This window comes from Spermophilus citellus (genome assembly GCF_964194105.1).
Source record: "Spermophilus citellus genome assembly, chromosome: 9".
NCBI classification, from domain to species: domain Eukaryota; kingdom Metazoa; phylum Chordata; class Mammalia; order Rodentia; family Sciuridae; genus Spermophilus; species Spermophilus citellus.
In genome coordinates this window covers 58,559,199-58,571,345 of record NC_138191.1, presented here as the reverse complement: position 1 = coordinate 58,571,345, position 12,147 = coordinate 58,559,199, and the positions used below count along the sequence as shown (strand labels likewise).

The following is a 12,147-nucleotide window of genomic DNA, read 5'->3' as shown; positions in this document are numbered from 1 at the left end:
GCTCTTGAACCCAATCATTTCACCTCTAAACTTCCTTGCATTGCCTCACACATGAGCTTTTTGGGGACACCAAATATCTGAACCATAACACTAATTTTTCTTATTTTCAAAAATTTACTTTAGAGCAATTTTAAGTTTACAGGAAAAAAATGAGCACAAAGCTCAGAAATCTCCAATTAATTGTTAAAGCCTAGAAGCAACCAAGACATCCTTTAGTAAGTGAATGAACAAACTAACTCGGGTACATCTAGGCAATGGAATATTATTCAGCACTTAAAAGAAATGAGCTATCAAGCCATAAAAGAAAACAAAAAACTCACAGAGGAATCTTAAATACATATTACTGTGTGAGAGAAGCCAATCTGAAAAAGTCACATACTGTATCATTCCAGTTAATATGATATTTTGGTAAGAGTAAAACTTTGGAAACAGTAAAAAGATCAGTGGTTGCTAGGGTTGGAGAGAAAGGGATGAATACGCAGAGCACAGATGATTTTTAGGGCAGTAAAACTATTCTATATGATACCAGAATGATGCATACATGTCATTAGACATTTCTCACAATCACAGAATGTACAACATCCAGAGTGAACCCTAATGTAGATTATACACTTTGGATGATAATGACATATTGATGTAGGTTCCTTGATTGTAACAAATGTACCACTCTGGTGCTGGAGTTGACAGTGAGGGAGGCTGTGTACACTTGTGGGGAGGGAGGGCATACAGAAATTCTGCACTGCTCAATTTTGCTGTCAACCTTAAACTGCTTTAAAAAGTAAAGTCTATTTTTAAAACATTAAAGAGCAAAACATACAACTAAGGAAGTTAGAAAAGGAAGTTAGAAAAACTCAAGTCAGTAGAAGGAAAGGAAAAAATAATAATAAAAACTCATAAATAGAAAATAACCTTAAATAAAGATTAACCAAACCAAAACTTGGTTCCTTAAAAAAAAAAATCTAAGAAGTAGAAAAACAGAAGTATCTATACCTACAAACTAAAGAGGGAAAAAGTATAAAAGAGGAAGCCATGGTCTGTAGTATATAAAGTCATTAAAAATAATAAAGTAAAAGTACTATTAGGATTGAAAATTGATCAACCTGGCAATAAAGAGAACATGGATAAAATTAGCAAGATCAATTTCAGTAGAATGGAATGGAGTAGAACAAATTTCTAAATGGAAAAAAAATCCTGATGTGTTAACATCAATACTGATATACACGGACAAACAACTAGACTTATTTTTATCCTAACAGTAATTCAAGTGTAGATGAACACAACAATATTTGCTAATTAATTCAGTTGGATGGACAAGGAAAGTTCTGCTCTATATGTGTACTATGAACTGAAATGCATTCTGCTGTCATGTACAACAAATTAGAATAAATAAATAAATTTAAAATTTAAAAAAAAGTCCACATGTTCATGGTGTTAAATGCTTGGCAATACCAACACTTGGATGAAAAAGTTGTAAGATTTCTAAACAAATGTATAGTCACAAAACTGATGTCTAAAGAATATTAATCTGGATGTTAGTTTAATAGTTTTCAAGGGGAATTCTGAGAGCAAGGACACTAGTTAGGAAGATGTTGCAATCTAGACCCCACCTGGATTCCGATGGGTCAGCCACAATCAAGGATAAAATCTGAGAGGTATTATGAAAGTAAAATGATTACAATTTCTCAATAAATGGATAAGGAAGTAGAAGAAAAGATGTAAAGGTATTTGAAAGACTGAAAGAATTAAGATAAAGAATGAAGATCAGTGATAAAACACAATGATATCTTAATTAAATGCAACTTCGGCTGAATCTGTCTCTATATTTTAAGAAATTCAGGTATTTAATTTTCAACACATAGCTTTGGGTCCCCAAGTAAACTTTCTCAAACAAATTAATTTTAAATTGAGATCTTTATGAATGCATTAAAAACACTGAAGAACTTATTCAATAAAATACTTGATATTATTTCCAGAATATAAGACAATAGGATAGTTTTGAAATTTCTAGTTCAGTGTGCCAATTTTTCATAAAAGTATTTATAACAGTTGTAAAGCTACAAGACTGGTTTAAAATTAAAAAAAACACACACACAAACAAGAAAGTCTAAAATGACAAATCTGGCTAGATATTTAATGTTACATACTTATATCAGAAGTTTTCAATTTGTGTAAACATCCACACACTGTTCAAATTCATTTCCACAATTAGCTTACACTGTAGAAGATTTCTCACCTTCTTCTTTTCGTTTCATTTTGGCTCTCCTCCACTCTCAAAACATCTTGAAACACAGATAGTATGGAAACAAATGAACACAAGCTATCTCCAAGAACATTCAGTATCAAATAGCTCAGCATTCCTCTTCTTTTTCACTAAAGCATTCACTGCACCACAAAATTAAACAGACATCTCTAGGGATACAGATTTGCCAAGAGAGTTTTTGGCAAAAACAAAATCTGGCACTTCTCCAGACTGCTATACATGGACTGTTCTACAGATGGAGATTGATGGCTGGCTGGCTGGTCTGTGGTTATTTAGTAGTGTCAAGATGAAGGCTATTAGGCACAGATCATTTCATGTCCAAAGACTTCTGACAATAAACTCGCTCTGCCTAACTTCCCATATTCAGCAATAATGAGAATTATTTACTGAAGAGACAGTAATAATTTCAAGCCTTTTCTTTATAAGCAAACTGAAGCCCAGAGAAGGTAGGTCATTTGTCCAAAATTACATAGCTAGTTAACAGGGCAAAATGCAGGTCTTGAGACTCTCCATAATCTCAACCTTTCAACCTCTCTGCTAAACAATAGTACTTTCTAAGTAATTAAAAAGAACATATTGCTCATGTTTAAACTCTTTATCTAAGTCATCTTAAAACTTCAAAGTCAGGGCAAGGGTTGTGGTTCAGTGGTAGAATGCCTGCCTACCATGTGTGAGGCATTGGGTTTGATTCTCAGCACCAGGTACAATAAATAAAATAAAGGTCTATCAACAACTAAATATAAAAACAAAAAACCTCCCCACCCCACACCCCAAAAAAAGAGCATTTAAAAAAAAACCCTTCAAAGTCATATTCTTTTCCATTCAGTATTTTCTCTTAATGACAATATACTTTATTTTGCAAGATCCTTTACATAATAGTTAAAAAAAAAAAAAGAAAAAAAGACTATGCATTTGAAGTCCCAGAGTCACCAAAGCAAAATGAGATTAGAACTGGTTTGGAAACCATTAAAACATAATTAGGTGCAAGACCTTGGGTTTGATCCAGTACCACAAAACAAAAAACACCACAGTTAAGAAATTCTGAATCTTTTTTTTTTTTTTTTTTGTGTGTGTGTGTGTGGTGTTGGGGATTGAACCCAGGGCCTTGGGCATGCAAGGCAAACACTCTACCAACTGAGCTATATCCCCAGCCAAGAAATTCTGAATCTTTAAACTTTGAAACATTCTTTAAAAATTGTAGTCCAATATATTAAAAAGGAGAGGCAGCCTTAGAATCAAAGTCACAAGATCAAGATTTAAGTCTTTGTTCTGACACTAACTAGTTATGTGACTTGTGCCTCTTTCCACCTCCTTTGTAAAACAAGCTGAAACCAGATCACTAAAATTAATCTCATTATTTAAAATATAATTACAGAAAACTCAAGGATAAGATCTTTGGGCTGGGGCTATAGCTCAGTGGCAGAGCGCTTGCCTAGCATATGGGAGGCACTGGGTTCGATCCTCAGCACCACATAAAAATAAACATATAAAATGAAGGCCTGCTGTCCATACACAACCACCAAAAAAAAAAAAATTTTTTTTAAAGGATAAGATCTTTATCTCATCCTTATTATTTTATAACTTTGTCCCAATACCCGATTAATGGAAGAAGTTAAAACACAGGAAACATCATCTCTACTATAAAAAAAAGTTGCACATTTGGCTCTGCATAGTCAGAGAGAAAAACAGTATTTTCAGGAGAATGTAGTACACAGTTGAAGTTAGAGAGATTTGGATCACACATCTTTCTGAGTTCATTTATCTAAATAGATGGTTTTGAAAACCTAAGTATAGTTTTCCTGAAGGGGGGACAGAGAAGGCTCTGATAGCTGTTTTTGTCCAGTTCTGCCAGAACCTTCCTAGCAAGTACCATCTACTTCTATGAGATGCCAAGAACTCTGTCTACTGATTTATGTACACAGAATAATTTGGTCAATTTCATTCGGCAGGTCCTTCCCTTTCCTGTTCCTCCTCCTCCTCCCTCAATCTACTGCTCTCCCTTCTATTTTCATTCACCTACTAGTTTTAGCATTTATTCTTAATCAGTTTTTACTATGATGGTTTCTAAATGTGATTTTCTAATTACATATTTCCCTTTACAGATATGTGTGTGTGTGTGTGTGTGTGTGTGTGTGTGTTTTGTTTTTTTTTTGTTTTTGGAGTTAGGGATGAAACCCAAGGCCTTGCAGATGCTAATCAAGCTCTCTAGGACTGAGCTATATTTCTGGCCCCTTATCTACTCATTTATTGAGTGCCATTATATATGGCCCTGGATGATTTGAGCCTGTTAAATGAACAGGTCATTTGGAGAATTTTGGAGGAAAAAGGAATTTATCATTAATAGAAACAATGTCTACCTTCACTTTTCTAATACTTGAGACATCAATTAGTTAAAACAGACTATAAATGTCCATTGCTTGCAATCCACTGTTAGCTTCTCTTTGGAAAAGCAAAAATACAAACTCAGTCCCTGTAACCACCAGCTGCCAATAGTTTGCAATTGAGTAGGATCATGCAAAATTGATGACCTTTAAGTCCTACTATGAAGTTCTTACCAGTTTTTATGTCTACTTTAATTGTATTTAGGCTCTTTGTCTTTTAGCTAATAGACAGAAAAGAGAAAAATTAATTTATAAGGTACCAGAAAAAGGGATTGAGGCATTATAAAGAGATAATCCAATAATGGTCACAAGAGTAAGAAAACAGGAGAATGTGAGATTATCCAGCTTTATTAGCCAAAACCCCCACAAGTTCCAGCTAATTTGTCAGACCTAAAAATATATATATATATTAAATATTAAAGCTTGATATCCTTTTAACAGAATAAATCATATTTGGGAGGGCATCCTGTTTCTCTGGGTCAATTTGTCTAGAACTGTTTGGTAAAGATGGTTGGATCAGGGCAATAACACAACCGGTTATTAATTTTACCAAATTATTTATAAACCTAATTAACTGATCTGACTAGTATTTTCCTCCGTTAAACTGGGACAATAATACCTGTCTTGAAAACCTTACAATGCTAGTTAGCATAAAGATCAAAATGAAATAATATAAATTAAAGTACTTTTTATGTAAGGCATTATTATTAGTAATCTTAATTTTTTAGCCTTTTCATATAAAGTCCCAAACTGGATATTGTCAGATCTCTTTTGAATCATTTTGACTTCTTCTTAGAACATTAATAGGTGACAAACCCATCATAAATCATTTGCAAGTACTGTTTCACAGTTGCTGCATATTATACCTCTACCTAACTCTAGCAGAGTGTGAGAAATGAAATCCCTACCTGCTTTATTTGGTAGAGACTACCTAACAAATCAGGGAAGAAAAAGAGGCCTCAAGACTGTCTTTCAGCCTCCCTGTGGGCCAGAATTGAAATTGATTTTAGTGGTGAATGACCATTACCAAAAGTATCCATTCTGCTTTTCAAAAAAACCTCAGCACTAGATTATTTGAATATCCAACTGAGGAAAAACAGTATCTTAAAATCTAATTACAAGGGGCTGGGGTTGTGGCTCAGTGGTAGAACACTTGCCTAGCATGTTCGAAGCCCTGGGTTGGATCCTCAGCACCACATATAAATAAAGGTATTGTGTGCAACTACAACTAAAAAATAAATAAATATATTTTTTAAAAAATCTAATTACAAGCCAGGCGTGTTTGCATGCCTATAATCCTAGTGGGCTTGGGAGGCTGAGGCAAGCAGGATTGAGCGTTCAAAGCCTGGTTGGACCCTGTCTCAAAACAAAATACAAAATAGGGCTGGGGATGTGGTTCGGTGGTTGAGTGCCCCTAAGTTCTATCCCTAGCTACCCACCCCCCCACAAAATCTAATTACATGATATTAAAAATCAGTTCCTGATAGACTGCAGTCCTAAATGTGAAAGGTAAGGCAATAAAGTTTTCAGAGAAAAACCATAAAATGTCTTTGTGACCTTATGGTATTTAAAGTATTTGTGTTCTCTGAAACAGAACATAAAAACTCTGACCATAAAAGAAAAAACTAAAAAATTTGATTATATCAAGAATTCATGTTCACCAAAAGATAATGTACAAAATACAATCCACAAAATTGGAAGATAGGACAATAATATATCTGACAAATGATTTACATATAAGTTACATATAATTTCTATGTTAATAATAAAAATACATAAGTTTATATAAAAGGCAAATCCATTTATATAAAAAACAAAAACAAGCAAGATGAGATTTCTGTTGAAAATTGGGGTTGTAGTGATGGACAAGAGAATAAGAGGGACTTGTAGAGTACTGTTGTAATGATTTATTTCTTAAGTGTATATGTACTTCTCTTTAAAAAAAAATTCTAATTGTAGATGGACACAATACCTTTATTTTGTTTATTTTTATGTGGTTCTGAGGATCGAACCCAGTGCCTTACACACGCAAGGCAAGTGCTCTACCACTGAGCCACAACCCCAGAATCATATATGTACTTTTCTTTTTTCTTTCTTTTCTTTTCTTTTCTTTCTTTCTTTCTTTTTTTTTTTTTTTTTTTTTTTTTTTTGCTATTTCATGTTATGGTTCTGGCTTTTCACATAAAACCCAGTCCCTCCTTGGTAAATTCCAAAGTGTACTACAAAGGCTAGTCATGAAACTGATTTTAAACTAACTGCAAATTAACCTTTCCTGAAGCTCATTGCTTCACAGAATTGGAAATCTGGTAATAGTCTGATAGAAGAAATTTGCTCTTTTCTGATTTAATAAAAACTAAAAAGAGGGCTGGGGTGGTGGCTCAGTGGTAGAGCACTTGCCTAGAATGTATAAAGCACTGGGTTTGATTCCTGGCACTGCATATAAATAAATAAAATAAAGGTCCATTGACAACTAAAAAAGAAAAGAAAAAGGCATTAGAAAGGAATGATTCCATCCCAACTTATCATTGAGTTATACACAGAGAAAAGTATATTGTATATATGCATATATACATGTATTACTTCATTTAGTCTTCATAATAATTCATGAAATAATACTCTCATTACTTTCACAGCTTTACACTTAAGGGGATTAAGGCTGAGCACATTGTCTAAAAACAGACTGCACACACGGTAGAGTCAGGATCTGAATCCTGCTTGTCTGACTCCCAGGCTCATGTTCTTCACTGTTTATACTGCTTGGCTGTCACACAGGCTTTTCCAGCGTGGAGTGATGATAATATTCTTTGGCTTTTGTCCAGTTACTTTAGAAGGCCAGATCTGAACAGAACATGCCCCACTGTTTGTAGAGGACCTGGTCTCTTAAGGAATGAAAACTGGGCATCCAAACCCAAACGGAGAGCCCATACCATCATAGGCTTATTATAAAAATGTCTTGAATTTTAGCAGTTGGCCATGTGGTCTCAAAGGAGTCAACATTCAGTGTCTTACTTAGACCATAATGGAAGAATGAGGGCTAGATTAAGCAATACTGTCAAAAATCAGGATTAGTGAGAAGGTTCTTGATTGTGTACAGGTGTCTGCAATTCTTTAAATTTCCCAAAAAGTACATTTTTTTTTCAAGAGTTATGCTAACCAGTATTGATTATTTAATATAGTTACTAATAAAGCTTTAATACAGTTCAGGCTGGTAGGAAAAAATTTGATTGACTAGACTACTGATCTTTAATTAGCTTTTGATCTTATAAAAAGATACTTCTCTATTCAGTAAGTAGCAGATACTTCACCATGTTGAAGATAGGGTACCTATGAGAAAATCAGCACTCAACTCATTCTACTCAGAAAATCCTAAACTTAAAAAAGTAATGCTGGTTTATGTCAAAGGTCAATGCCAAGGGTTCCCCAAGGGTTCGTATGTTGGAAGTTTGGTCCCCAGGGTGGAGATGTGAGAGGTTGTGAAACCTTTAAGAGGTGGGGCCCAGTGGAAGGTGAACAGGCTACTAAGGTCAATGCCCTCAGGAGGGATTAATAAATTCTTGAGAGAGTAAATTATAAAAGGCAAGGCTGGCCCCTTCCCACTCTGGTTTCCTGTTTTGCCATGTAATCATTCCCTCTTGTGTACACTCCCACCACGATATCATCAGCTACACTGTAATCCAGAGAAAGGGGCCCTCAGCAAAGCCTGAACCAATGGAACTGCCTGATCTTGGATTTGCAGCCTTTAAAACTGAACTACATAAACCTCTCTTCTTTATAAAGTATACCAGCATTGGGTATTTTATTATAGCAACATAAAATGGACATATATTTGATTGTATTATCAATTTCATAGTTAAAAAATCACACCTAAGGGGCTGGGGTTGTGGCTCAGCCATGGAGCGCTCGTCTGGCACATACAAGACGCTGGGTTCGATCCTCAGCACCACATAAAAATAAATAAAATAAAAGCATTGTGTCCAACTACAATTTAAAAAATGTCTTTTAAAAAAATCACACCTGAGGGGCTGGAGTTGTGGCTCAGCGGTGGAGTGTGCGCCTAGCATGTGTGAGGCCCTGGGTTCAATCCTAAGCACCACATAAAAATAAATAAAATAAAGGTTCTGTGTCCAACTACAACTAAAAAATAAATATTGAAAAAAATTTTGGGGGCTGGGGATGAAGCTCAAGCGGTAGCAGGCTTGCCTGGCATGCGTGCGGCCCAGGTTCGATCCTCAGCACCACATACAAACAAAGATGTTGTGTCCGCCGATGACTAAAAAATAAATATTAAAATTCTCTCTCTCTCTCCCTCTCTCACTCTCTCTTTAAAACAGAGAAAAGAAAAAAAATTTTTTTTAGATCACACCTGATAAGTAGTTCCATCATCCTTCATTTCAGGAATTTCTAAGTTTATGTTTTAAACCACTGAACATGAAAGTCATTTGAAATTTAAATGTCATTCTTTATATGAGAGAGAAAACATTTGCCAATATTTGAAGAGTTTTTAACACAAAGTCACAATCCTAAATTCTGAATGAGGGCTACTTCCCACTTCTGCATGTATAATGAAGTAGCTTCCTGATGGTGTTATGATCACAACCTCCCCAGCGGAAGAGGAATGTTTGAACCGACTATATCTCCACCTGCTATATGGCATAGATTAAAGACATCCCACCTAGATATATTAATTACTAACATCTCTCTGTAAAGTGTTTATAGATGCAGGGGTAAAAATCATATGTGGACCTGTTTAATAAATATACATAATATACATTTATATCTCCACTGTGTTATTCCCTATAAGCCCTTTCCTAAATTATCAAAATAAACTGTTCTCTTATGCAAAGTTTTATAAAAATTTTAGAAGCTTTTTTATATAACATGCATCTATTTATCAAAATTAAAGAAATTGTGTGATTCTGTAATTTGTTATAGCAGCTATTATATACAATAAAAATTTCTCTACTCAATATAAGAATTTTTAAAAACTAGCACATATATTTTTAGAAATCCTCACATAATGGGTATGTTAAAAGTTCTTAATAGCAACGACAACAACCAAAATATATATATATATATATATATATATATATATATATATATATATATACACACATATATATATTTTTTTTTTCCAAGGTAATCCTAAACATACACCAAAGACAAATAAACAATCAACTTGAAAGGGGATGTTGGCCATTATACTAATCAGACTTTAAAGAGTTCTAAAAATAGGAAAGAGTTCAACATAGAAAGCCATACAAAAATTTCTATTTTGTTTATTTATTTAAGTATTTAGGATTGAACTCAGCAGTGCTTAACCACTTAGCCACATCCCATCCTTTTTATTTTGAGACAGGGTTTCACTAAGTTGCTAAGGACTTTGCTAAATTGCTAAAGCTATCCTTGAACTTGTGATTCTCCTGTCTCAGCCTCCTAAGCTGTGCCATTATGTCCAGCATACAAAAAATTTTATAAGGTCATGCAGAAAACTTATAAATTTTAGATATCATATTATTTAATGAGGAAACAAAAGTATAAGCATTACTTCCCCCACTCCTCACCCCCAGTACCCAGGGGCTCTCTCCCACTGAACTACCTTCCCAGCCCTCTTTTAATTTTTTGAGACAGGGTTTCATTAAGTTTCCCAGGCTGGCCTTGGATTTGTGATCCTCCTATCTCAGCCTCCCACATATCTGAGATTACACGTGGGGGCCACCATGCCCTGCAAAAGCATTCCTCTCTAAATAATCAATTAATTCTCTCAGGATAGTTATTAGGGAGTTAAGAAAAAAAATGTTCCATCAATCATAATCATAATCATCATCATCATCATTTCCTCAATAAATGAAAATATAAGGCTCAAAATGAAAAAAAGAACCTGATACAGGTCAAATTACATATATAAAATCTCATGCTAAAGCATATTACTCATCTTAAAATCATATAACCTTAGATTTCTTTCCTTTTTTCTTTAAATAAAAATTACTTTAATAAAAAACACTTGTTATGTAAGACATCGGTAACTCAATACTATCATTTTGTCTGGTTAATTTCCTTAGGGAAGTCTACATAACATAATGACTTCCACATTTTCTAGGTAGATCTAGCTATGGGCCATTTTTACATTGATCTAATTGAATAGCATCTATTTTAGGTTAATTAACCTTCAGAAATACAAATTTCTTACTAGTCAACAATATTTTTGAAAATTATACAATTTATAAATCACTAGAAGCACTACATTAGCAAGACCAAAATATCTCATTTCTGCTTCTATTTGTAGCCTTTAAAGCTTAACCCTTTGCTTTCCCACCTTCGCAAATGTCATCTTTTCCCCTATGATACTTCTTTCTTTCATATTCTTCTCCTCTGCCAACTAGAAAGTAATCATACATGATTTACATTTACCAAATGACTAAAATTCATTTACACTACAATATAATCCCACAAGTACTTGTATCTTAAGCCACATAATGGTGAAATGGAAGTCTAACCTCCCACTTAAGAAGATTGGAGAGTGGTTAGGAGTGTAATTCGGTGGTAGAGCACTTGCCTAGAATTAGCCTCAGCACTGCAAAGAAAAGGAGGAGGAGGAGGAACACCATCAAGCACATAGTTTTTCTTTCTTTCTTTCTTTCTTTCTTTCTTTCTTTCTTTTTTTGTGACAGTACAGGGATAGAACCATATATTACCTAAAGGTAAACCTATTAGAGTCCTTCAAAGGTGGTTGCTGGGTATGGAAAAGAATGTCCTTTGTCTCCCTACCCTACCTAACACAGATTGCTAAAAACCCAGCTCTTCTCTCTCCGTCCCCCTCCTTTCCTTTTTGTCCTTAGCCTATATAGAGCATGGCTCCTAAACACACCTATTTAAACATAACCCCTGGGCTGGGGTTGTGGCTCAGTGGTAGAGCGCTTGCCTGGCATGTGTGAGTCACTGGGTTCAATTCTCAGCACCACATATAAATAAATGAATAAAATAAAGGTCCATCAGCACTAAAAAAATATTAAAATAAATAAATAAATAAACATAACCCCTATCCTTGATTTTAAAAACACAGGCATTTAAGGCTAATAACATCACCTTCAGATAGTACAACACAACTTTTTCCTTTTCTTAATCTTTCTAGTGACATATTTTGTATTCTCATTTATTTACTGGATTTTTGGTACTACAATCCTACCCCTTAACAGACAAACCCCAAATTTTTTAATATTTCAATTATCTTTGGTAATTAAGATTTTGATTTCTTTTATTTATTTATTTTTTAGGTTTAAGTGGACACAATATCTTTATTTTACATTTATGTGGTGCTGAGGATCGAACCCAGTGCCTCATGCATGCTAGGTGAGTGCTCTACCACTGAGCCACAATCCCAGCCCCTTGATTTCTTTAAAAAAAAAAAAAGTATCCTTTTGGAATGTAGCCCTTTCATCAGTGGAAATATTATGCTATTAAAATAATTTTTGTTTGTGGATCTCTCCAAAGAATTTGCAAATTATCTGC

At 34.3% G+C, this 12,147-nt stretch overlaps 1 protein-coding gene across 2 annotated transcripts in view; it reads right to left on the bottom strand.

Moving 5' to 3' along the window:
- DIPK1A (divergent protein kinase domain 1A) overlaps positions 1-12,147 on the bottom strand; it is a 115,576-nt gene that overhangs the window by 75,581 nt on the left and 27,848 nt on the right. Inside the window, exon 1 of one of the 2 annotated variants that reach the window (XM_081307470.1) lies at positions 2,234-2,387. The exons of the other annotated variant lie outside the window; for it this stretch is intronic. The gene's annotated coding sequence lies outside the window, so the exon portion shown is untranslated. Of the gene's footprint in view, positions 1-2,233; positions 2,388-12,147 lie in introns of those variants that run through there. 2 annotated transcript variants of the gene reach the window in all.